Raw genomic sequence first — 26720 nt, 5'->3', positions numbered from 1 at the left:
GGCTTCTCTCCGCTACATGGATGTGAGAGGTACCCTGAGTTTGTGGCCTCAAGTGGAATGGACACCGAGATGCTCTGACTCGAAGTAAGGCCGGATATCCCTGCAGTGAATTGAATACAAGCTCGTCTTTCATCTCCCAAGACGAAGGGATGTCTGAATCCCCTATGGAGACCACAGAGAAAGACCTAGACCTCCGCCTCATCGCGACCGGAGGGCTCACATCCTTTGAAAACTCGAGAGGTCTGCGGAGATCAATGCTTCCAAAGGAGACGATGCCTGACTCCTCTTGAAAATGGTTAGGAGTCCCAGGAACCCTGTGGCACGTGGAAAGGGACCCTGGGTCTCCCGCCTCACGTGGAGACGCGTGCCAATTGCCATGCCAAGACTCGAGGAGAATCCCAAGGTGTCCCTCGCACCTAGGCAGGAGTCCTGACGTCGCTGAACAAACACGTGTCTGGAAGGGCCCTCCCCGACGTAACTCGAGAATATACCTCAGGTTCCGGCCGCAACTCGAGAAAAACCGTGAGACTTCCCCCTCGCCAGCAGATGAGTCCCGATTCCGCTACACTGCATGCAGAGCAATTCCGTATCCCAGATCAAACGTGAAAAGAGCCTTGATTTCCTTGATGGCACTCCAGAGAAAACCCAAGATCACAGACTCAAATCGAGAGGGATCCTGAGGTCACTGTAGCAACACGAAAGGGCTCTGCAGACCCAAATAAACTCGAGATGTGAGGTTAGTCCCTGGCTTCGACTCAAGAGGAATACCAACTTTCCACAAGCACCTCAGTGGAGGCTTCTCTCAGCTACAAGGTATGTGAGAGGGACCCTGAGTTTGTGGCCTCAAGTGGAATGAACACCGAGATGCTCTGACTCAAAGTAAGGACGGATATCCCTGCAGTGAATTGAATGCAGGCTCGTCTTGCATCTCCAATACGAAGGGATGTCTGCATCCCCTGTGGAGACCAGAGAGAAAGACCTAGTTCTCCGCCTCATCGCTGACGGAGGCCTCACATCCTTTGAAAACTCGAGAGGTCCGCGGAGATCAATGCTTCCAAAGGAGACGATGCCTGACTCCTCTTGAAAATGGATAGGAGTCCCAGGATCCCTGTGGCACGTGGAAAGGGACCCTGGGTCTCCCGCCTCACGTGGAGACGCGTGCCAATTGCCATGCCAAGACTCGAGGAGAATCCCGAGGTGTCCCTCGCACCTAGGAAGGAGTCCTGACGTCGCTGAATAAACACGTGTCTGGAAGGGCCCTCCCCGTCTTAACTCGAGACTATACCCCAGGTTCCGGCCTAAACTCGAGAAAAACCATGCGACTTCCCCCTCGCCGCGAGATGAGGCCCGATTTCCCTGCGCTGCATGCAGAGCAATTCCGTGTTCCACATCAAACGTGAAAGGAGCCTTGATTTCCTTGATGGCACTACAGAGAAAACCCAAGATCACTGTCTCAAGTCTAGAGGGATCCTGAGGTCACTGGAGTAACACGAAAGGGCTCCGTGGACCCCAAATCAACTCGAGATGAGAGCTTAGACCCTGGCTTCGACTCAAGAGGAATACCAACTTTCCACAAGCCCCTCAAGAGGAGGCTTCTCTCAGCTACAGGTATGTGAGAGGGACCCTGAATCTGTGGCCTCAAGTGGAATGGACACCGAGATGCTCTGACTTGAAGTAAGGCCAGATATCCCTGCAGTGAATTGAATGCAGGCTCGTCTTGCATCTCCCAAGATGAAGGGATGTCTGAATTCCCTGTGGAGACAAAAGAGGAAGACCTAGTCCTCCGCCTCATCGAGACCAGAGGCCTCACACTCTTTGAAAATTCGAGAGGTCTGCGGAGATCAATGCTTCCAAAGGAGACGATGCCTGACTCCTCTTGAAAATGGATAGGAGTCCCAGGATCCCTGTCGCACGTGGAAAGGGACCCTGGGTCCCCGCCTCACGTGGAGACGCGTCCCAAATGCCATGCCAAGACTCGAGGAGAATCCAGAGGTTCCCTCGCACCTAGACACGAGTCCTGACGTCGCTGAATAAACACGTGTATGGAAGGGCCCTCCCCGTCGTAACTCGAGAATATACCCCAGGTTCCGGCCGCAACTCGAGAAAAACCATGAGACTTCCCCCTCGCCGCGAGATGAGGCCCTTTTTCACTGCACTGTGTGCAGACCAATTCCGTATCCCATATCAAACTTGAAATGAGGCTTGATTTCCTTGATGGCACTCCAGAGAAAAAGCAAGATCACTGTCTCAAGTCTAGAGGGATCCTGAGGTCACTGTAGAAACACGAAAGGGCTCCGTGGACCCCAAATCAACTCGAGATGAGAGCTTAGTTCCTGGCTTCGACTCAAGAGGAATACCAACTTTTCACAAGCACCTCAAGAGGAGGCTTCTCTCAGCTAATGGTATGTGAGAGGGACCCTGAGTTTGTCGCCTGAAGTCGAATGGACACCGAGATGCTCTGACTCGAAGTAAGGCCGTATATCCCTGCAGTGAATTGAATGCAGGCTCGTCTTGAATCTCCCAAGACGAAGGGATGTCTCAATCACCTGTGGAGACCACAGAGAAAGACCTAGTTCTCCGCCTCTTCGTGACCGGAGGCCTCGAATCCTTTGAAAATTGGAGAGGTCAGCGGAGATCAATGCTTCCAAAGAAGCCGATGCCTGACTCCTCTTGAAAATGGATAGGAGTTCCAGGATCCCTCTGGCACGTGAAAGGGACCGTTGGTCTCCCTTTTCACGTGGAGACGCGTCCCAATTGCCATGCCAAGACTCGAGGAGAATCCCGAGGTGTCCCTCGCACCTAGGCAAGAGTCCTGACGTCGCTGAACAAACACGTGTCTGGAAGGGCCCTCCCCGACGTAACTCGAGAATATACCCCAGGTTCCGGCCGCAACTCGAGGAAAACCATGAGACTTCCCCCTTGCTGCGAGATGAGTCCCGATTCCCCTGCACTGCGTGCAGAGCAATTCCGTATCCCACATCAAACGTGAAAAGAGCCTTGAATTCCTTGATGGCACTCCAGAGAAAACCCAAGATAACTCTCAAGTCTAGAGGGATCCTGAGGTCACTGTAGCAACACGAAAAGGCTCCGTGGACCCCAAATCAACTCGAGATGAGAGCTTAGTCCCTGGGTTCGACTCAAGAGGAATACCAACTTTCCACAAGCACCTCAAGAGGAGGCTTCTCTCAGCTACAGGTATGAGAGAGGGACCCTGAATTTGTGGCCTCAAGTGGAATGAACAACGAGATGCTCTGACTCGAAGTAAGGCCGGATATCCCTGCAGTGAATTGAATGCAGGATCGTCTTGCATCTCCAAGACGAAGGGATGTCTGAATCCCCTGTTGAGACCAGAGAGAAAGACCTAGTTCTCCGCCTCATCGCGACCGGAGGCCTCACATCCTTTGAAAACTCGAGAGGTCCGCAGAGATCAATGCTTCCAAAGGAGACGATGCCTGACTCCTCTTGCAAATGGATCGGAGTCCCAGGATCCCTGTGGCACGTGGAAAGGGACCCTGGGTCTCCCGCCTCACGTGGAGACGCGTCCCAATTGCCATGCCAAGACTCGAGGAGAATCCCGAGGTGTCCCTCGCACATAGACAGGAGTCCTGACGTCGCTGAACAAATAGGTGTCTGGAAGGGCCCTCCGGGTCGTAACTCGAGAATATACCCCATGTTCCGGCCGCAACTCGAGAAAAACCAGGAGACTTCCCCCTTGCCGCGAGATGAAGCCCGATTCCCCTGCACTACGTGCAGAGCAATTCCTTGTTCCACATCAAACGTGAAAGGAGCCTTGATTTCCTTGATGGCACTCCAGAGAAAACCCAAGATTACTCTCTCAAGTCTAGAGGGATCCTGAGGTCACTATAGCAACACGAAACGGCTCCTGGACCCCAAATCAACTCGAGATGAGAGCTTATTCCCTGGCTTCGACTCAAGAGTCATACCAACTTTCCACAAGCACCTCAAGAGGAGGTTTCTCTCAGCTACAGGTATGTGAGAGGGACCCTGAATTTGTGGCCTCAAGTGGAATGGACACTGAGATGCTGTCTCGAAGTAAGGCCGGATATCCCTGCAGTGAATTGAATGCAGGCTCATCTTGCATCCCCCAGACGAAGGGATGTCTGCATCCCCTGTGGAGACCACAGAGATAGACCTAGTTCTCCGCCTCATCGCGACCGGAGGCCTCACATCCTTTGAAAACTCGAGAGGTCCGCGGGGATCCATGTTTCCAAATTAGACGATGCCTGACTCCTCTTGAAAATGGATAGGAGTCCCAGGATCCCTGTGGCACGTCGAAAGGGACACTGGGTCTCCCGCCTCACGTGAAGACGCGTGCCAATTGCCATGCCGAGACTCGACGAGAATCCTGAGGTGTCCCTCGCACCTAGGCAGGAGTCCTGACATCGCTGAACAAACACGTGTCTGGAAGGGCCCTCCCCGTTGTAACTCGAGAATATACCCCAGGTCCCCGCCGCAACTCGAGAAAAACCATGAGACTTCCCCCTCGCCTCGAGATGAGGCCCGATTCCCCTGCACTGCGTGCAGAGCAGTTTCGTGTTCCACATCAAACGTGAAAGGAGCCTTGATTTCCTTGATGGCACTCCAGAGAAAACCCAAGATCACTGTCTCAAGTCTAGAGGGATCCTGAGGTCACTGGAGCAACACGAAAGGGCTCCGTGGACCCCAAATCAACTCGAGATGAGACCTTAGTCCTTGGCTTCGAATCAAGAGGAATATCAACTTTCCACAAGCACCTCAAAAGGAGGATTCTCTCAGCTACAGGTATGAGAGAGGGACCCTGAATTTGTGGCCTCAAGTGGAATGAACAACGAGATGCTCTGACTCGAAGTAAGGCCGGATATCCCTGCAGTGAATTGAATGCAGGATCGTCTGGCATCTCCAAGACGAAGGGATGTCTGAATCCCCTGTTGAGACCAGAGAGAAAGACCTAGTTCTCCGCCTCATCGCGACTGGAGGCCTCACATCCTTTGAAAACTCGAGAGGTCCGCGGAGATCAATGCTTCCAAAGGAGATGATGCCTGACTCCTCTTGAAAATGGATAGGAGTCCCAGGATCCCTGTGGCACGTGGAAAGGGAACCTGGGTCTCCCGCCTCACGTGGAGACGCGTCCCAATTGCCATGCCAAGACTCGAGGACAATCCCGAGTTGTCCCTCGCACCTAGGCAGGAGTCCTGACATCGCTGAACAAACACGTGTCTGGAAGATCCCTCCCCATCGTAACTCGAGAATATACCCCAGGTTCCGGCCGCAACTTGAATAAAACCATGAGACTTCCCCCTCGCCGCGAGATGAGGCCTGATTCCCCTGCACTGCATGCAGAGCAATTCCGTGTTCCACATCAAAAGTGAAAGGAACCTTCATTTCCTTGATGGCACTCCAGAGAAAACCCAGAGTCACTGTCTGAAGTCTAGAGGGATCCTGAGGTCACTGGAGCAACAGGAAAGGGCTCCATGGACACCAAATCAACTCGAGATGAGAGCTTAGTCCCTGTCTTCGACTCAAGAGGAATACCAAGTTTCCACAAGCACCTCAAGAAGAGGCTTCTCTCAGCTACATGGATGTGAGAGGTACCCTGAGTTTGTGGCCTCAAGTGGAATGGACACCGAGATGCTCTGACTCGAAGTAAGGCCGGATATCCCTGCAGTGAATTGAATGCAGGCTCGTATTGCATCTCCCAAGACGAAGGGATGTCTGAATGCCCTGTGGAGACCACAGAGAAAGACCTAGTCCTCCGCCTCATCGCGACCGGAGGCCTCACATCCTTTGAAAACTCGAGAGGTCCGCAGAGATCAATGCTTCCAAAGGAGACGATGCCTGACTCCTCTTGAAAATGGATAGGAGTCCCAGGATCCCTGTGGCACGTGGAAAGGGACCCTGGGTCTCCCGCTTCACGTGGAGACGCGTCCCAATTGCCATGACAAGATTCGAGGAGAATCCCGAGGTGTCCCTCACAGCTAGGCACGAGTCCTGACGTCGCTGAACAAACACATGTCTAGAAGGGCCCTCCCCGTCGTAACTCGAGAATATACCCCAGGTTCCGGCCGCAACTCGAGAAAAACCATGAGATTTCCCCCTCGCCGCCAGATGATTCCCGATTCCCCTGCACTGCGTGCAGTACAATTCCGTGTTCCACATCAAACGTGTAAGGAGCCTTGATTTCCTTGATGGCACTCCAGAGAAAACCCAAGATCACTGTCTCAAGTCTAGAAGGATCCTGAGGTCACTGGAGCAACACGAAATTTCCCCTTAGACCCCAAATCAACTCGAGATGAGAGCTTAGTCCCTGGCTTCGACTCAAGTGGAATACCAACTTTCCACAAGCACCTTAAGAGGAGGCTTCTCTAAGCTACAGGTATGTGAGAGGGACCCTGAGTTTGTGGCCTCAAGTGGAATGGACACCGAGATGCTCTGACTCGAAGTAAGGCGGGATATCCCTGTAGTGAATAGAATGCAGGCTCGTCTTGCATCTCCCAAGACGAAGGGATGTCTGAATCCCCTGTGGAGACGACAGAGAAAGACCTAGTCCTCCGCCTCATCGCGAACGGAGACATCACATCCTATGAAAAATCGAGAGGTCTGCGGAGATCAATGCTTCCAAAGGAGACGATGCCTGACTCCTCTTGAAAATGGATAGGAGTCCCAGGATCCATCTGGCACGTGGAGAGGGACCCTGGGTCTCCCGCCTCACGTGGAGACGCGTCCCAATTGCCATGCCAAGACTCGAGGAGAATCCCGAGGTGTCCCTCGCACCTAGGCAGGAGTCCTAACGTCGCTGAGCAAACACGTTTCTGGAAGGGCCCTCCCCGTCGTAACTCGAGAATATACCCCAGATTCCGGCCGCAACTCGGGAAAAACAATGAGACTTCAAATTCGCCGCGAGAAAAGGCCCAATTACCCTGCACTGCGTGCAGAGCAATTCCGTGTTCCACATCAAACGTGAAAGGAGCCTTGATTTCCTTGATGGCACTCCAGAGAAAACCCAAGATCACTGTCTCAAGTCTAGAGGGATCCTGAGGTCACTGTAGCAACACAAAAGGGCTCCGTGGACCCCAAATCACCTCGAGATGAGAGCTTAGTCCCTGGCTTCGACTCAAGAGTCATATCAACTTGCCACAAGCACCTCAAGAGGAGGCTTCTCTCAGCTACAGGTATGTGAGAGGGACCCTGAGTTTGTGGCCTCAAGTGGAATGGACACCGAGATGCTCTGGCTAGAAGTAAGGCCGGATATCCCTGCAGTGAATTGAATGCAGGCTCGTCTTGCATCTCCCAATACGAAGGGATGTCTGAATCCCCTGTGGAGACCACAGAGAAAGACCTAGTTCTCCGCCTCATCACGACCGGAGGCGTCACATCCTTTGAAAACTCGAGAGGTCCACGGAGATCAATGCTTCCAAAGGAGACGATGCCTGACTCCTCTTGAAAATGGATAGGAGATCCAGGATCCCTGTGTCACGTGGAAAGGGACCTTGGGTCTCCCGCCTCAAGTGGAGACGCCTCCCAATTGCCATGCCAAGACTCGAAGAGAATCCCGAGGTGTCCCTCGCACCTAGGCAGCAGTCCTGACTTCGCTGAACAAACACGTGTCTGGAAGGGCCCTCCCCGTCGAAACTCGAGAAAATACCCCAGTTTCCGGCCGCAACTCGAGAAAAACCATGAGACTTCCCCCTCGCCGCGAGATGAGGCCCGATTCCCCTGCACTGCGTGCAGAGCAATTCCGTGTTCCACATCAAACGTGAAAGGAGCCTTGATTTCCTTGATGGCACTCCAGAGAAAACCCAAGATCACTGTCTCAAGTCTAGAGGGATCCTGAGGTCACTGGAGCAACAAGAAAGGTCTCCGTGGACCCCAAATCAAGTCGAGATGAGAGCTTAGTCCCTGGCTTCGATTCAAGAGGAATACCAACTTTCCACATGCACCTCAAGAAGCGGTTTCTGCCAGCTACAGGTATGTGCGAGGGACACTGAGTTTGTGGCCTCAAGTAGAATGGACACCGAGATGCTCTGACTCGAAGTAAGGCCGGATATCCCTGAAGTGAATTGAATGCAGGCTCGTCTTGCATCTCCCAAGAAGAAGGGATGTCTGAATCCCCTGTGGAGACCACAGAGAAAGACCTAGTTCTCCCTCTCATGGCGACCGGAGGCATCACATCTTTGAAAACTCGAGAGGTCCGCGGAGATCAATGCTTCCTAAGGAGACGATGCCTGACTCCTCTTGAAAATGGATAGGAGTCCAAGAAACCCTGTGGCACATGGAACGGGACCCTGGGTCTCCCGCCTCACGTGGAGACTTGTCCTAATTGCCATGCCAAGACTCGAGGAGAATCCCGAGGTGTTCCTCGCACCTAGGCACTAGTCCTGACGTCGCTGAACAAACACTTGTCTGGAAGGGCCCTCCCCGTTGTAACTCAAGAATATACCCCAGTTTCCGGCCGCAACTCGAGAAAAACCATAAGACTTCCCCCTCGCCTTGAGATGTGGCCCGATTCTCCTGCACTGCGTGCAGACCAATTCCGTGTTCCACATCAAACGTGAAAGGATTCTTGATTTCCTTGATGGCACTCCAAAGAAAAGCCAAGATCACTGTCTCAAGTCTAGAGGGATCCTGAGGTCACTGTAGCAACCCGAAAGGGCTCCGTGCACCCCAAATCAACTCGAGATGAGAGCTTTGTCCCTGGCTTCGCCTCAAGAGGAATACCAACTTTCCAAAAGCTCCTCAAGAGGAGGTTTCTCTCAGCTACAGGTATGTGAGAGGGACCCTGAATTTGTGGCCTCAAGTGGAATGGACACCGAGATGCTCTGACTCAATGTAAGGCCGGATATCCCTGCAGTGAATTGAATGCAGGCTCGTCGTGGATCTCCCAAGACGAAGGGATGTCTGAATACCCTGTGGAGACCACAGACAAAGACCTAGATCTCCGCCTCATCGCGACCATAGGCCTCACATACTTTGAAAACTCGAGAGGTCCGCGGAGATCAATGCTTCCTAAGGAGACGATGCCTGACTCCTCTTGAAAATGGATAGGAGTCCCAGAATCCCTGTGGCACGTGGAAAGGAACCCTGGGTCTTCCGCCTCACTGGAGACGCGTCCCAATTGCCATGCCAAGACTCGAGGAGAATCCCGAGGTGTCCCTCGCACCTAGGCAGGAGTCCTGACTTCGCTGAAAAAACACGTGTCTGGAAGGGCCCTCCCCATCGTAACTCGAGAATATACCCCAGGTTCCGGCCGCAACTCGAGAAATTCCATGAGACCTACCCCTCGCGGCTAGATGACGCCCGATTCCCCTGCACTGCGTGCAGAGCAATTCCGTGTTCCACATCAAACGTGAAAGGAGCCTTGATTTCCTTGATGGCACTCCAGAGAAAACCCAAGATCACTGTCTCAAGTCTAGAGGGATTTTGAGGTCACTGGAGCAACACGAAAGGGCTCCGTGGACCCCAAATCAACTCGAGATGAGAGCTTAGTCCCTGGCTTTGACTCAAGAGGAATACCAACTTTCCACAAGCACCTCAAGAGGAGGCTTCTCTCAGCTGCATGTATATGAGAGGGACCCTGATTTTGTGGCCTCAAGTGGAATGGACACCGAGATGCTCTGACTCGAAGTAAGACCAGATATCCCTGCAGTGAATTGAATGCAGGCTCGTCTTGCATCTAGCAAGACGAAGGGATGTCTGAATCCCCTGTGGAGACGACAGAGAAAGAACTAGTCCTCCTCTTCATCGCAACCGGAGGCCTCACATCCTTTGAAAACTCGAGAGGTCTGCAGAGATCAGTGCTTCCAAAGGAGACGATGCCTGACTCCTCTTGAAAGTTGATAGGAGTCCCAGGATCCCTGTGGCACGTGGAAAGGGACACTGGGTGTCCCGCCTCACGTGGAGACGCGTCCCAATTGCCATGCCAAGACTCGAGGAGAATCCCGAGGTGTCCCTCGCACCTAGGCAGGAGTCCTGACGTCGCTGAACAAACACGTGTCTGGAAGGGCCCTCCCCGTCGTAACTCGAGAATATACCCCAGGTTCCGACCGCAACTCGAATAAAACCATGAGACTTCCTCCTCGCTGCGAGATGAGGCCCGATTCCCCTGCACTGCGTGCAGAGCAATTCTGTGTTCCACATCAAACGTGAAAGGATCCTTGATTTCTTTGATGGCACTCCAGAGAAAACCCAAGATCACTGTCACAAGTCTAGAGGGATCCTGAGGTCACTAGAGCAACACGAAAGGGCTCCGTGGACCCCAAATCAACTCGAGATGAGAGCTTTTCCTTGGCTTCGACTCAAGAGGAATACCAACTTTCCACAAGCACCTCAAGAGTAGGCTTCTCTCAGCTACAGGTATGTGAGAAGGACCCTGAGTTTGTGGCCTCAAGTGGAAGGGACACCGAGATGCTCTGACTCGAATTAAGGCCGGATATCCCTGCAGTGAATTGAATGCAGGCTCGTCTTGCATCTCCCAAGACGAAGGGATGTCTGAATCCCCTGTTGGGACCACAGAGAAAGTCCTAGTCCTCCGGCTCATCGCGACCGGACGCCTCACATCCTTTGAAAACTCGAGAGGTCTGCGGAGATCAATGCTTCCAAAGGAGACGATGCCTGACTCCTCTTGAAAATGGATAGCAGTCCCAGGATCCCTGTGGCACGTGGAAAGGGACCCTGGGTCTCCCGCCTCACGTGGAGACGCGTCCCAATTGCCATGCCAAGACTCGAGGAGAATCCCGAGGTGTCCCTCGCACCTAGGCAGGAGTACTGACGTCGCTGAACAAACACATGTCTGGAAGGGCCCTCCCCATCGTAACTCGAGAATATACCCCAGGTTCCGGCCGCAACTCGAGAAAAACCATGAGACTTCCCCCTTGCCGCTGGATGAGGCCCGATTCCCCTGCACTGTGTGCAGAGCAATTCCGTGTTCCACATCAAACGTGAAAGGAGCCTTGATTTCCGTGATGGCACTCCAGAGAAAACCCAAGATCACTGTCTCAAGTCTAGAAGGATCCTGAGGTCACTGGAGCAACAAGAAAGGGCTCCCTGGACCCCAAATCAACTCGAGATGAGAGCTTAGTCCCTGGCTTCGCCTCAAGAGGAATACCAACTTTCCACAAGCACCTCAAGAGGAGGCTTCTCTCAGCTACAGGTATGTGAGAGGGCCCCTGAGTTTTTGGCCTCAAGTGGAATGGACACCGAGATGCTCTGACTCGAAGTAAGACCATATATCCCTAAAGTGAATTGAATGCAGGCTCTTCCTGCGTCTCCCAAGACGAAGGGATGTCTGAATCCCCTGTGGAGACCACAGAGAAAGACCTAGTCCTCCGCCTCATCGCGACCGGAGACCTCACATCCTTTGAAAACTCGAGAGGTTGGGGAGATCAATGCTTCCAAAGGAGACGATGCCTGACTCCTCTTGAAAATGGATAGGAGTCCCAGGATCTCTGTGGCACGTGGGAAGGGACCCTGGGTCTCCCGCCTCACGTGGAGACGCGTCCCAATTGCCATGCCAAGACTCGAGGAGAATCCCGAGGTGTCCCTCGCACTTAGGCAGGAGTCCTGACGTCGTTGAACAAACACGTGTCTGGAAGGGCCCTCCCCATCGTAACTCGAGGATATACCCCAGGTTCCGTCAGCAACTCGAGAAAAACCATGAGACTTCCCCCTCGCCGAGAGATGAGGCCCGAATCCCCTGCAATGCGTGCAGAGCAATTCCGTGTTCCACATTAAACGTGACAGGAGCTTTGATTTCCTTGATGGCACTACAGAGAAAACCCAAGATCACTGGCTCAAGTCTAGAGGGATCCTGAGGTCACTGGACCAACACGAAAGGGATCCGTGGACCCCAAATCAACTCGAGATGAGAGCTTAGTCCCTGGCTTCGACTCAAGGGGAATACCAACTTTCCACAAGCACCTCAAGAGGAGGCTTCTCTGAGCTACAGGTATGTGAGAGGGACCCTGAGTTTGTGGCCTCAAGTGGAATGGACACCGAGATGCTCTGACTCGAAGTAAGGCCGGATATCCCTGCAGTGAATTGAATGCAGGCTCGTCTTGCATCTCCCAATACGAAGGGATGTCTGAATCCCCTGTGGAGACCACAGAGAAAGACCTAGTCCTCCGCCTCAACGCGAACGGAGGCCTCACATCCTTTGAAAACTCGAGAGGTCCGAGGAGATCAATGCTTCCAAAGGAGACGATGCCTGACTCCTCTTGAAAGTGGATAGGAGTCCCAGGATCCCTGTGGCACGTGGAAAGGGACCCTGGGTCTCCCGCCTCACGTGGAGACGCGTCCCAATTGCCATGCCAAGACTCGAGGAGAATCCCGAGGTGTCCCTCGCACCTAGGCAGGAGTCCTGACGTCGCTGAACAAACACGTGTCTGGAAGGGCCCTCCCCGTCGTTACACGAGAATATACCCCAGGTTCCGGCCGCAACTCGAGAAAAACCATGAGACTTCCCCCTCGCCGCGAGATGAGGCCCGATTCCCCTGCACTGCGTGCAGAGCAATTCCGTGTTCCACATCAAACGTGAAATGAGCCTTGATTTCCTTGATGGCACTCCAGAGAAAACCCAAGATCACTGTCTCAAGTCTAGAGGGATCCTGAGGTCACTGGAGCAACACGAAAGGGCTCCGTGGACCCCAAATCAACTCGAGATGAGAGCTTAGTCCCTGGCTTCGCCTCAAGAGGAATACCAACTTTCCACAAGCACCTCAAGAGGAGGCTTCTCTCAGCTACAGGTATTTGAGAGGGCCCCTGAGTGTGTGGCCTCAAGTGGAATGGACACCGAGATGCTCTGACTCGAAGTAAGACCAGATATCCCTGCAGTGAATTGAATGCAGGGTCGTCTTGCGTCTCCCAAGACGAAGGGATGTCTGAATCCCCTGTGGAGACCACAGAGAAAGACCTAGTCCTCCGCCTCATCGTGACCGGAGACCTCACATCCTTTGAAAACTCGAGAGGTTGGGGAGATCAATGCTTCCAAAGGAGACGATTCCTGACTCCTCTTGAAAATGGATAGGAGTCCCAGGAACTCTGTGGCACGTGGGAAGGGACCCTGGGTCTCCCGCCTAACGTGGAGATGCGTCCCAATTGCCATGCCAAGACTCGAGGAGAATCCCGAGGTGTCCCTCGCAACTAGGCAGGAGTCCTGACGTCGTTGAACAAACACGTTTCTGGAAGGGCCCTCCCCGTCCTAACTCGAGAATATACCACAGGTTCCGGCCGCAACTCGAGAAAAACCATGAGACTTCCCCCTCGCCGAGAGATGAGGCCCGAATCCCCTGCACTGCGTGCAGAGCAATTCCGTGTTCGACAACAAACGTGAAAGGAGCCTTGATTTCCTTGATGGCACTCCAGAGAAAACCCAAGATCACTGGCTCAAGTCTAGAGGGATCCTGAGGTCACTGGAGCAACACGAAAGCGATCCGTGGACCCCAAATCAACTCGAGATGAGCGCTTAGTCCCTGGCTTCGATTCAAGGGGAATACCAACTTTCCACAAGCACCTCAAGAGGAGGCTTCTCTCAGCTACAGGTATGTGCGAGGGACCCTGAGTTTGTGGCCTCAAGTGGAATGGACACCGAGATGCTCTGACTCGAAGTAAGGCCGGATATCCCTGCAGGGAATTGAATGCCGGCTCGTCTTACATCTCCCAAGACGAAGGGATGTCTGAATCCCCTGTGGAGACCACAGAGAAAGACCTAGTCCTCCGCCTCAACGCGAACGGAGGCCTCACATCCTTTGAAAACTCGAGAGATCCGAGGAGATCAATGCTTCCAAAGGAGACGATGCCTGACTCCTCTTGAAAGTGGATAGGAGTCCCAGGATCCCTGTGGCACGTGGAAAGGGACCCTGGGTCTCCCGCCTCACGTGGAGACGCGTCCCAATTGCCATGCCAAGACTCGAGGAGAATCCCGAGGTGTCCCTCGCACCTAGGCAGGAGTCCTGACGTCGCTGAACAAACACGTGTCTGGAAGGGCCCTCCCCGTCGTAACTCGAGAATATACCCCAGGTTCCGGCCGCAACTCGAGAAAAACCATGAGACTTCCCCCTCGCCGCGAGATGAGGCCCGAATCCCCTGCACTGCGTGCAGAGCAATTCCGTGTTCCACATCAAACGTGAAAGGACCCTTGATTTCCTTGATGGCACTCCAGAGAAAACCCAAGATCACTGTCTCAAGTCTAGAGGGATCCTGAGGTCACTGGAGCAACAGGAAAGGGCTCCGTGGACCCCAAATCAACTGGAGATGAGAGCTTACTCCCTGGCTTCGACTCAAGAGGAATATCAACTTTCCACAAGCACCTCAAGAGGAGACTTCTCTCAGCTACAAGTATGTGAGAGGGACCCTGAGTTTGTGGCCTCAAGTGGAATGGACACCGAGATGCTCTGACTCGAAGTAAGGCCGATATCCCTGCAGTGAATTGAATGCAGGCTCGTCTTGCATCTCCCAAGACGAAGGGTTGTCTGAATCCCCTGTGGAGACCACAGAGAAAGACCTAGTCCTACGCCTCAAAGCGAACGGAGGCCTCACATCCTTTGAAAACTCGAGAGGTCCGCGGAGATCAATGCTTCCAAAGGAGACGATGCCTGACTCATCTTGAAAATGGATAGGAGTCCCAGGATCCCTGTGGCACGTGGAAAGGGGCCCTTGGTCTCCCGACTCACGTGGAGACGCCTCCCAATTGCCATGCCAAGACTCGAGGAAAATCCCGAGGTGTCCCTCGCACCTAGGCAGGAGTCCTGATGTCGCTGAACAAACACGTGTCTGGAAGGGCCCTCCCCGTCGTAACTCGAGAATATACCCCAGGTTCCGGCCGCAACTCGAGCAAAACCATGAGACTTCCCCCTCACCGCGAGATGAGGCCCGATTCCCCTGCACTGCGTGCAGAGCAATTCCGTGTTCCACATCAAACGTGAAAGGAGCCTTGATTTCCTTGATGGCACTCCAGAGAAAACCCAAGATCACTGTCTCAAGTCTAGAGGGATCCTGAGGTCACTGGAGCAACACGAAAGGGCTCCCTGGACCCCAAATCAACTCGAGATGAGAGCTTAGTCCCTGGCTTCGCCTCAAGAGGAATAGCAACTTTCCACAAGCACCTCAAGAGGAGGCTTCTCTCAGCTACAGGTATGTGAGAGGGCCCCTGAGTTTGTGGCCTCAAGTTGAATGGACACCGAGATGCTCTGACTCGAAGTAAGACCAGATATCCCTGCAGTGAATTGAATGCAGGCTCGTCTTGCGTCTCCCAAGACGAAGTGATGTCTGAATCCCCTGTGGAGACCACAGAGAAAGACCTAGTCCTCCGCCTCATCGCGACCGGAGACCTCACATCCTTTGAAAACTCGAGAGGTTGGGGAGATCAATGCTTCCAAAGGAGACGATGCCTGACTCTCTTGAAAATGAATAGGAGTCCCAGGATCTCTCTGGCACGTGGGAAGGGACCCTGGGTCTCCCGCCTCACGTGGAGACGCGTCCCAATTGCCATGTCAAGACTCGAGGAGAATCCCGAGGTGTCCCTCGCACCTAGGCAGGAGTCCTGACATCGCTGAACAAACACGTGTCTGGAAGGGCCCTCCCCGTCGTAACTCGAGAATATACCACAGGTTCCGACCGCAACTCGAGAAAAACCATGAGACTTCCCCCTCGCTGCGAGATGAGGCCCGATTCCCCTGCACTGCGTGCAGAGCAATTCTGTGTTCCACATCAAACGTGAAAGGATCCTTGATTTCTTTGATGGCACTCCAGAGAAAACCCAAGATCACTGTCACAAGTCTAGAGGGATCCTGAGGTCACTAGAGCAACACGAAAGGGCTCCGTGGACCCCAAATCAACTCGAGATGAGAGCTTTTCCTTGGCTTCGACTCAAGAGGAATACCAACTTTCCACAAGCACCTCAAGAGTAGGCTTCTCTCAGCTACAGGTATGTGAGAAGGACCCTGAGTTTGTGGCCTCAAGTGGAAGGGACACCGAGATGCTCTGACTCGAATTAAGGCCGGATATCCCTGCAGTGAATTGAATGCAGGCTCGTCTTGCATCTCCCAAGACGAAGGGATGTCTGAATCCCCTGTTGGGACCACAGAGAAAGTCCTAGTCCTCCGGCTCATCGCGACCGGAGGCCTCACATCCTTTGAAAACTCGAGAGGTCTGCGGAGATCAATGCTTCCAAAGGAGACGATGCCTGACTCCTCTTGAAAATGGATAGCAGTCCCAGGATCCCTGTGGCACGTGGAAAGGGACCCTGGGTCTCCCGCCTCACGTGGAGACGCGTCCCAATTGCCATGCCAAGACTCGAGGAGAATCCCGAGGTGTCCCTCGCACCTAGGCAGGAGTACTGACGTCGCTGAACAAACACATGTCTGGAAGGGCCCTCCCCATCGTAACTCGAGAATATACCCCAGGTTCCGGCCGCAACTCGAGAAAAACCATGAGACTTCCCCCTTGCCGCTGGATGAGGCCCGATTCCCCTGCACTGTGTGCAGAGCAATTCCGTGTTCCACATCAAACGTGAAAGGAGCCTTGATTTCCGTGATGGCACTCCAGAGAAAACCCAAGATCACTGTCTCAAGTCTAGAAGGATCCTGAGGTCACTGGAGCAACAAGAAAGGGCTCCCTGGACCCCAAATCAACTCGAGATGAGAGCTTAGTCCCTGGCTTCGCCTCAAGAGGAATACCAACTTTCCACAAGCACCTCAAGAGGAGGCTTCTCTCAGCTACAGGTATGTGAGAGGGCCCCTGAGTTTTTGGCCTCAAGTGGAATGGACACCGAGATGCTCTGACTCGAAGTAAGACCATATATCCCTAAAGTGAATTGAATGCAGGCTCTTCCTGCGTCTCCCAAGACGAAGGGATGTCTGAATCCCCTGTGGAGACCACAGAGAAAGACCTAGTCCTCCGCCTCATCGCGACCGGAGACCTCACATCCTTTGAAAACTCGAGAGGTTGGGGAGATCAATGCTTCCAAAGGAGACGATGCCTGACTCCTCTTGAAAATGGATAGGAGTCCCAGGATCTCTGTGGCACGTGGGAAGGGACCCTGGGTCTCCCGCCTCACGTGGAGACGCGTCCCAATTGCCATGCCAAGACTCGAGGAGAATCCCGAGGTGTCCCTCGCACTTAGGCAGGAGTCCTGACGTCGTTGAACAAACACGTGTCTGGAAGGGCCCTCCCCATCGTAACTCGAGGATATACCCCAGGTTCCGTCAGCAACTCGAGAAAAACCATGAGACTTCCCCCTCGCCGAGAGATGAGGCCCGAATCCCCTGCAATGCGTGCAGAGCAATTCCGTGTTCCACATTAAACGTGACAGGAGCTTTGATTTCCTTGATGGCACTACAGAGAAAACCCAAGATCACTGGCTCAAGTCTAGAGGGATCCTGAGGTCACTGGACCAACACGAAAGGGATCCGTGGACCCCAAATCAACTCGAGATGAGAGCTTAGTCCCTGGCTTCGACTCAAGGGGAATACCAACTTTCCACAAGCACCTCAAGAGGAGGCTTCTCTGAGCTACAGGTATGTGAGAGGGACCCTGAGTTTGTGGCCTCAAGTGGAATGGACACCGAGATGCTCTGACTCGAAGTAAGGCCGGATATCCCTGCAGTGAATTGAATGCAGGCTCGTCTTGCATCTCCCAATACGAAGGGATGTCTGAATCCCCTGTGGAGACCACAGAGAAAGACCTAGTCCTCCGCCTCAACGCGAACGGAGGCCTCACATCCTTTGAAAACTCGAGAGGTCCGAGGAGATCAATGCTTCCAAAGGAGACGATGCCTGACTCCTCTTGAAAGTGGATAGGAGTCCCAGGATCCCTGTGGCACGTGGAAAGGGACCCTGGGTCTCCCGCCTCACGTGGAGACGCGTCCCAATTGCCATGCCAAGACTCGAGGAGAATCCCGAGGTGTCCCTCGCACCTAGGCAGGAGTCCTGACGTCGCTGAACAAACACGTGTCTGGAAGGGCCCTCCCCGTCGTTACACGAGAATATACCCCAGGTTCCGGCCGCAACTCGAGAAAAACCATGAGACTTCCCCCTCGCCGCGAGATGAGGCCCGATTCCCCTGCACTGCGTGCAGAGCAATTCCGTGTTCCACATCAAACGTGAAATGAGCCTTGATTTCCTTGATGGCACTCCAGAGAAAACCCAAGATCACTGTCTCAAGTCTAGAGGGATCCTGAGGTCACTGGAGCAACACGAAAGGGCTCCGTGGACCCCAAATCAACTCGAGATGAGAGCTTAGTCCCTGGCTTCGCCTCAAGAGGAATACCAACTTTCCACAAGCACCTCAAGAGGAGGCTTCTCTCAGCTACAGGTATTTGAGAGGGCCCCTGAGTGTGTGGCCTCAAGTGGAATGGACACCGAGATGCTCTGACTCGAAGTAAGACCAGATATCCCTGCAGTGAATTGAATGCAGGGTCGTCTTGCGTCTCCCAAGACGAAGGGATGTCTGAATCCCCTGTGGAGACCACAGAGAAAGACCTAGTCCTCCGCCTCATCGTGACCGGAGACCTCACATCCTTTGAAAACTCGAGAGGTTGGGGAGATCAATGCTTCCAAAGGAGACGATTCCTGACTCCTCTTGAAAATGGATAGGAGTCCCAGGATCTCTGTGGCACGTGGGAAGGGACCCTGGGTCTCCCGCCTAACGTGGAGATGCGTCCCAATTGCCATGCCAAGACTCGAGGAGAATCCCGAGGTGTCCCTCGCAACTAGGCAGGAGTCCTGACGTCGTTGAACAAACACGTTTCTGGAAGGGCCCTCCCCGTCCTAACTCGAGAATATACCACAGGTTCCGGCCGCAACTCGAGAAAAACCATGAGACTTCCCCCTCGCCGAGAGATGAGGCCCGAATCCCCTGCACTGCGTGCAGAGCAATTCCGTGTTCGACAACAAACGTGAAAGGAGCCTTGATTTCCTTGATGGCACTCCAGAGAAAACCCAAGATCACTGGCTCAAGTCTAGAGGGATCCTGAGGTCACTGGAGCAACACGAAAGCGATCCGTGGACCCCAAATCAACTCGAGATGAGCGCTTAGTCCCTGGCTTCGATTCAAGGGGAATACCAACTTTCCACAAGCACCTCAAGAGGAGGCTTCTCTCAGCTACAGGTATGTGAGAGGGACCCTGAGTTTGTGGCCTCAAGTGGAATGGACACCGAGATGCTCTGACTCGAAGTAAGGCCGGATATCCCTGCAGGGAATTGAATGCCGGCTCGTCTTACATCTCCCAAGACGAAGGGATGTCTGAATCCCCTGTGGAGACCCCAGAGAAAGACCTAGTCCTCCGCCTCAACGCGAACGGAGGCCTCACATCCTTTGAAAACTCGAGAGATCCGAGGAGATCAATGCTTCCAAAGGAGACGATGCCTGACTCCTCTTGAAAGTGGATAGGAGTCCCAGGATCCCTGTGGCACGTGGAAAGGGACCCTGGGTCTCCCGCCTCACGTGGAGACGCGTCCCAATTGCCATGCCAAGACTCGAGGAGAATCCCGAGGTGTCCCTCGCACCTAGGCAGGAGTCCTGACGTCGCTGAACAAACACGTGTCTGGAAGGGCCCTCCCCGTCGTAACTCGAGAATATACCCCAGGTTCCGGCCGCAACTCGAGAAAAACCATGAGACTTCCCCCTCGCCGCGAGATGAGGCCCGAATCCCCTGCACTGCGTGCAGAGCAATTCCGTGTTCCACATCAAACGTGAAAGGACCCTTGATTTCCTTGATGGCACTCCAGAGAAAACCCAAGATCACTGTCTCAAGTCTAGAGGGATCCTGAGGTCACTGGAGCAACAGGAAAGGGCTCCGTGGACCCCAAATCAACTGGAGATGAGAGCTTACTCCCTGGCTTCGACTCAAGAGGAATATCAACTTTCCACAAGCACCTCAAGAGGAGACTTCTCTCAGCTACAAGTATGTGAGAGGGACCCTGAGTTTGTGGCCTCAAGTGGAATGGACACCGAGATGCTCTGACTCGAAGTAAGGCCGATATCCCTGCAGTGAATTGAATGCAGGCTCGTCTTGCATCTCCCAAGACGAAGGGTTGTCTGAATCCCCTGTGGAGACCACAGAGAAAGACCTAGTCCTACGCCTCAAAGCGAACGGAGGCCTCACATCCTTTGAAAACTCGAGAGGTCCGCGGAGATCAATGCTTCCAAAGGAGACGATGCCTGACTCATCTTGAAAATGGATAGGAGTCCCAGGATCCCTGTGGCACGTGGAAAGGGGCCCTTGGTCTCCCGACTCACGTGGAGACGCCTCCCAATTGCCATGCCAAGACTCGAGGAAAATCCCGAGGTGTCCCTCGCACCTAGGCAGGAGTCCTGATGTCGCTGAACAAACACGTGTCTGGAAGGGCCCTCCCCGTCGTAACTCGAGAATATACCCCAGGTTCCGGCCGCAACTCGAGCAAAACCATGAGACTTCCCCCTCACCGCGAGATGAGGCCCGATTCCCCTGCACTGCGTGCAGAGCAATTCCGTGTTCCACATCAAACGTGAAAGGAGCCTTGATTTCCTTGATGGCACTCCAGAGAAAACCCAAGATCACTGTCTCAAGTCTAGAGGGATCCTGAGGTCACTGGAGCAACACGAAAGGGCTCCCTGGACCCCAAATCAACTCGAGATGAGAGCTTAGTCCCTGGCTTCGCCTCAAGAGGAATAGCAACTTTCCACAAGCACCTCAAGAGGAGGCTTCTCTCAGCTACAGGTATGTGAGAGGGCCCCTGAGTTTGTGGCCTCAAGTTGAATGGACACCGAGATGCTCTGACTCGAAGTAAGACCAGATATCCCTGCAGTGAATTGAATGCAGGCTCGTCTTGCGTCTCCCAAGACGAAGTGATGTCTGAATCCCCTGTGGAGACCACAGAGAAAGACCTAGTCCTCCGCCTCATCGCGACCGGAGACCTCACATCCTTTGAAAACTCGAGAGGTTGGGGAGATCAATGCTTCCAAAGGAGACGATGCCTGACTCTCTTGAAAATGAATAGGAGTCCCAGGATCTCTCTGGCACGTGGGAAGGGACCCTGGGTCTCCCGCCTCACGTGGAGACGCGTCCCAATTGCCATGTCAAGACTCGAGGAGAATCCCGAGGTGTCCCTCGCACCTAGGCAGGAGTCCTGACATCGCTGAACAAACACGTGTCTGGAAGGGCCCTCCCCGTCGTAACTCGAGAATATACCACAGGTTCCGACCGCAACTCGAGAAAAACCATGAGACTTCCCCCTCGCCGAGAGATGAGTCCCGATTCCCCTGCACTGCGTGCAGAGCAATTCCGTGTTTCACATAAAACGTGAAAGGAGCCTTTATTTCCTTGATGGCACTCCAGAGAAAACCCAAGATCACTGTCTCAAGTCTAGAGGGATCCTGAGGTCACTGGAGCAACACGAAATGTCTCCGTGGACCCCAAGTCAACTCGTGATGAGAGCTTAGTCCTTGGCTTCGACTCAAGAGTAACACCAAATTTCCACAAGCACCTCAAGAGGAGGCTTCTCTCAGCTACAGGTATGTGAGAGGGCCCCAGAGTTTGTGGCCTCAAGTGGAATGGACACCGAGATGCTCTGACTCGAACTAAGGCTGGATATCCCTGCAGAGAACTGAATTCAGGTTCGGCTTGCATCTCCCAAGACGAAGGGATGTCTGAATCCCCTGTGGAGACCACAGAGAAAGACCTAGTCCTCCGCTTCATCGCGACCGGAGGCCTCACATCCTTCGAAAACTCGAGAGGTCCACGGAGTTCAATGCTTCCAAAGGAGGCGATGCCTGACTCCTCTTGAAAATGGATAGGAGTCCCAGGATCCCTGTGGCACGTGGAAAGGGGCCCTTGGTCTCCCGCCTCACGTGGAGACGCGTCCCAATTGCCATGCCAAGACTCGAGGAGAATCCCGAGGTGTCCCTCGCACCTAGGCAGGAGTCCTGACGTCGCTGAACAAACACGTGTCTGGAAGGGCCCTCCCCGTCGTAACTCGAGAATATACCCCAGGTTCCGGCCGCAACTCGAGAAAAACCATGAGACTTCCCCCTTGCCGCGAGATGAGGCCCGATTCCCCTGCACTGCGTGCAGAGCAATTCCGTGTTCCACATCAAACGTGAAAGGAGCCTTGATTTCCTTGATGGCACTCCAGAGAAAACCCAAGATCACTGTCTCAAGTCTAGAGGGATCCTGAGGTCACTGGAGCAACACGAAAGGGCTCCGTGGACCCCAAATCAACTCGAGATGAGAGCTTAGTCCCTGGCTTCGCCTCAAGAGGAATACCAACTTTCCACAAGCACCTCAAGAGGAGGCTTCTCTCAGCTACAGGTATGTGAGAGGGACCCTGAGTTTGTGGCCTCAAGTGGAATGGACACCGAGATGCTCTGACTCGAAGTAAGGCCGGATATCCCTGCAGTGAATTGACTGCAGGCTCGTCTTGCATCACCCAAGGCGAAGGGATGTCTGAATCCGCTGTGGAGACCACAGAGAAAGACCTAGTCCTCCGCCTCATCGCGATCGGAGGCCTCACATCCTTTGAAAACTCGAGAGGTCCAGGGAGATCAATGCTTCCAAAGGAGACGATGCCTGACTCCTCTTGAAAATGATTAGAATTCCCAGGATCCCTGTCCACATGTACGGGGACCCTGGGTCTCCCGCTTCACGTGGAAACGCGAGCCAATTGCCATGCCAAGGCTCGAGGAGAATCCCGAGGTGTCCCTCGCACCTAGGCAGGAGTCCTGACGTCGCTGAACAAACACGTGTCTGGAAGGGCCCTCCCCATCGTAACTCGAGAATATACCCCAGGGTCCAGCCGCAACTCGAGAAAAACCATGAGACTTCCCCCTCGCCGCGAGATGAGGCCCCATTCCCCTGCACTGCGTGCAGAGCAATTCCGTGTTCCATATCAAACGTGAAAGGAGCCTTGATTTCCTTGATGGCACTCCAGAGAAAACCCAAAATCACTGTCTCAAGTCTAGAGGGATCCTGAGGTCACTGGAGCAACACGAAAGGGCTCCGTGGACCCCAAATCAACTCGAGATGAGAGCTTAGTCCCTGCCTTCGACTCAACTGGGATACCAACTTTCCACAAGCACCTCAAGAGGAGGCTTCTCTCAGCTACAGGTATGTGAGAGCGACCCTGAGTTTGTGGCCTCAAGTGGAATGGACACCGACATGCTCTGACTCGAAGTAAGGCGTGATATCCCTGCAGTGAATTGAATGCAGGCTTGTCTTGCATCTCCCAAGATGAAGGGATGTCTGAATCCCCTGTGGAGACCACAGAGAAAGACCTAGTTCTCCACCTGTTCGCGACCGGAGGCCTCACGTCCTTCGAAAATTCGAGAGGTCCCCGGAGATCAAAGCTTCCAAAGGAGACAATGCCTGACTCCTCTTGAAAATGGATAGGAGTCCCAGGATCCCTGTGGCACGTGGAAAGGGTCCCTGGGTCTCCCGCCTCACATGGAAACCCGTCCCAATGGCCATGCCAAGACTCGAGGAGAATCCCGAGGTTTCCCTCGCACCTAGGCAGGAGTCCTGACATCGCTGAACAAACACGTGTCTGGAAAGGCCCTCCCAGTCGTAACTCGAGAATATACCCCACGTTCCGGCCGCAACTCGAGAAAAAGCATGCGACTTCCCGTCGCCACGAGATGAGGCCTGATTCCCCTGCACTGCGTGCAGAGCAATTCCGTGTTCCACATCAAACGTAAAAGGAGCCTTGATTTCCTTGATGGCACTCCAGAGAACACCCAAGATCACTATCTCAAGTCTAGAGGGATCCTGAGGTCACTGTAGCAACACTAACGGGCTCCGTGGACCCCAAACCAAGTCGAGATGAGAGCTTCTTCCCTGGCTTCGACTCAAGAGGAATACTCAATTTCCAGAAGTACCTCAAGAGGAGGCTTCTCTCAGCTACAGGTATGAGAGAGGGACCCTGAGTTTGTGGCCTCAAGTGGAATGGACACCGAGATGCTCTGACTCGAAGTAAGTCAGGATATCCCTGCAGTGAATTGAATGCAGACTCCTCTTGCATCTCCCAAGACGAAGGGATGTCTGAATCCCCACTGGAGACCACAGAGAAAGACCTATTTCTACGCCTCATCGCGACAGGAGGCCTCACGTCCTTTGAAAACTCGAGACGTCCGCGGAGATCAATGCTTCCAAAGGAGACGATGCCTGAGTCCTCTTGAAAATGGATAGGAGTCCCAGGATCCCTGTGGCACTTGGAAAGGGACCCTGGGTCTCCCGCCTCACGTGGAGACGCGTCCCAATGGCCATGCCAAGACTCGAGGAGAATCCCGACGTGTCCCTCACACCTAGGCAGGAGTCCTGACGTCCCTGAACAAACACGTGTCTGGAAGGGCCCTCCCCGTCGAAACGCGAGAATATACCCCAGGTTCCGGCCGCAACTTGAGAAAAACCATGAGACTTTCCCTTCGCCGCGAGATGAGGCCCGATTCCCCTGCACTGCGTGCAGAGCAATTCCGTGTTCCACATCAAACATGAAAGGAGCCTTGATTTCCTTGATGGCACTCCAGAGAACACCCAAGATCACTGTCTCAAGTCTAGAGGGATCCTGAGGTCACTGTAGCAACAAGAAAGAGCTCCCTGGACCCCAAATCAACTCGAGATGAGAGCCACGTCCCTGGCTTCAGCTCAAGAGGAATACCCACTTTCCACAAGCACCTCAAGAGGAGGTTTCTCTCAGCTACAGGTATGTGAGAGGGACCCTGAGTTTGTGGCCTCAAGTGGAATGGACACCGAGATGCTCGGATCGAAGGAAGGCCGGATATCCGTGCAGTGAATTGAATGCAGGCTCGTCTTGCATCTCCCACGACGAAGGGATGTCTGAATCCCCTGTGGAGACCACAGAGAAAGACCTAGTTCTCCACCTCATCGCGACCGGAGGCCTCACATCCTTTGAAAACTCGAGAGGTCCGCAGAGATCAATGCTTCCAAAGGAGACGATGCCTGACTCCTCTTGAAAATGGATAGGAATCCCAGGATCCCTGTGGCACGTGGAAAGGGACCCTGGGTCTCCCGCCTCACCTGGAGACGCGTCCCAATGGCCATGCCAAGACTCGAGGAGAATCCCGAGGTGTCCCTCGCACCTAGGCAGGAGTCCTGACGTCGCTGAACAAACACGTGTCTGGAAGGGCCCTCCCCGTCGTAACTCGAGAATATACCCCAAGTTCCGGCCGCAACTCGAGAAAAACCATGAGACTTCCCCTTCGCCGCGAGATGAGGCCCGATTCCCCTGCACTGCGTGCAGAGCAATTCCGTGTTCCACATCAAACATGAAAGGAGCCTTGATTTCCTTAACGGCACTCCAGAGAACACCCAAGATCCCTGTCTCAATCTAGAGGGATCCTGAGGTCACTGTAGCAACACTAACGGGCTCCGTGAACCCCAAATCAACTCGAGATGAGAGCTTCTTCCCTAGCTTCGACTCAAGAGGAATACCCACTTTCCACAAGCACCTCAAGAGGAGGCTTCTCTCAGCTACAGGTATGTGAGAGTGACCCTGAGTTTGTGGCCTCAATTGGAATGGACACTGAGATGCTCTGACTCGAAGGAAGGCCGGATATCCCTGCAGTGAATTGAATGCAGGCTCGTCTTGCATCTCCCACGACGGAGGGATGTCTGAATCCCTTGTGGAAACCACAGAGAAAGACCTAGTTCTCCACATCATCGCGCCCGGAGGCCTCACGTCCTTTCAAAACTCGAGAGTTCCGCGGAGATCAATGCTTCCAAAGGAGACAATGCCTGACTCCTCTTGAAAATGGATAGGAGTCCCAGGATCCCTGTGGCACGTGGAAAGGGACACTATGTCTCCCGCCTCACGTGGAGACCCGTCCCAATGGCCATGCCAAGACTCGAGGAAAATCCCAAGTTGTCCCTCGCACCTAGGCAGGAGTCCTGACGTCGCTGAACAAACACGTGTCTGGAAGGGCCCTCCCCGTCGTAACTCGAGAATATACCCCAGGTTCCGGCCGCAACTCGAGAAAAACCATGAGACTTCCCCCTCGCCGCGAGATGAGGCCCGAATCCCCTGCACTGCGTGCAGAGCAATTCCGTGTTCCACATCAAACGTGAAAGGACCCTTGATTTCCTTGATGGCACTCCAGAGAAAACCCAAGATCACTGTCTCAAGTCTAGAGGGATCCTGAGGTCACTGGAGCAACAGGAAAGGGCTCCGTGGACCCCAAATCAACTGGAGATGAGAGCTTACTCCCTGGCTTCGACTCAAGAGGAATATCAACTTTCCACAAGCACCTCAAGAGGAGACTTCTCTCAGCTACAAGTATGTGAGAGGGACCCTGAGTTTGTGGCCTCAAGTGGAATGGACACCGAGATGCTCTGACTCGAAGTAAGGCCGATATCCCTGCAGTGAATTGAATGCAGGCTCGTCTTGCATCTCCCAAGACGAAGGGTTGTCTGAATCCCCTGTGGAGACCACAGAGAAAGACCTAGTCCTACGCCTCAAAGCGAACGGAGGCCTCACATCCTTTGAAAACTCGAGAGGTCCGCGGAGATCAATGCTTCCAAAGGAGACGATGCCTGACTCATCTTGAAAATGGATAGGAGTCCCAGGATCCCTGTGGCACGTGGAAAGGGGCCCTTGGTCTCCCGACTCACGTGGAGACGCCTCCCAATTGCCATGCCAAGACTCGAGGAAAATCCCGAGGTGTCCCTCGCACCTAGGCAGGAGTCCTGATGTCGCTGAACAAACACGTGTCTGGAAGGGCCCTCCCCGTCGTAACTCGAG

This window comes from Dama dama, chromosome 17, assembly GCF_033118175.1.
Source record: "Dama dama isolate Ldn47 chromosome 17, ASM3311817v1, whole genome shotgun sequence".
NCBI lineage: Eukaryota > Metazoa > Chordata > Mammalia > Artiodactyla > Cervidae > Dama > Dama dama.
The sequence above is the reverse complement of the archived record's forward strand: the minus strand, read 5'-3'. Positions refer to the sequence as shown.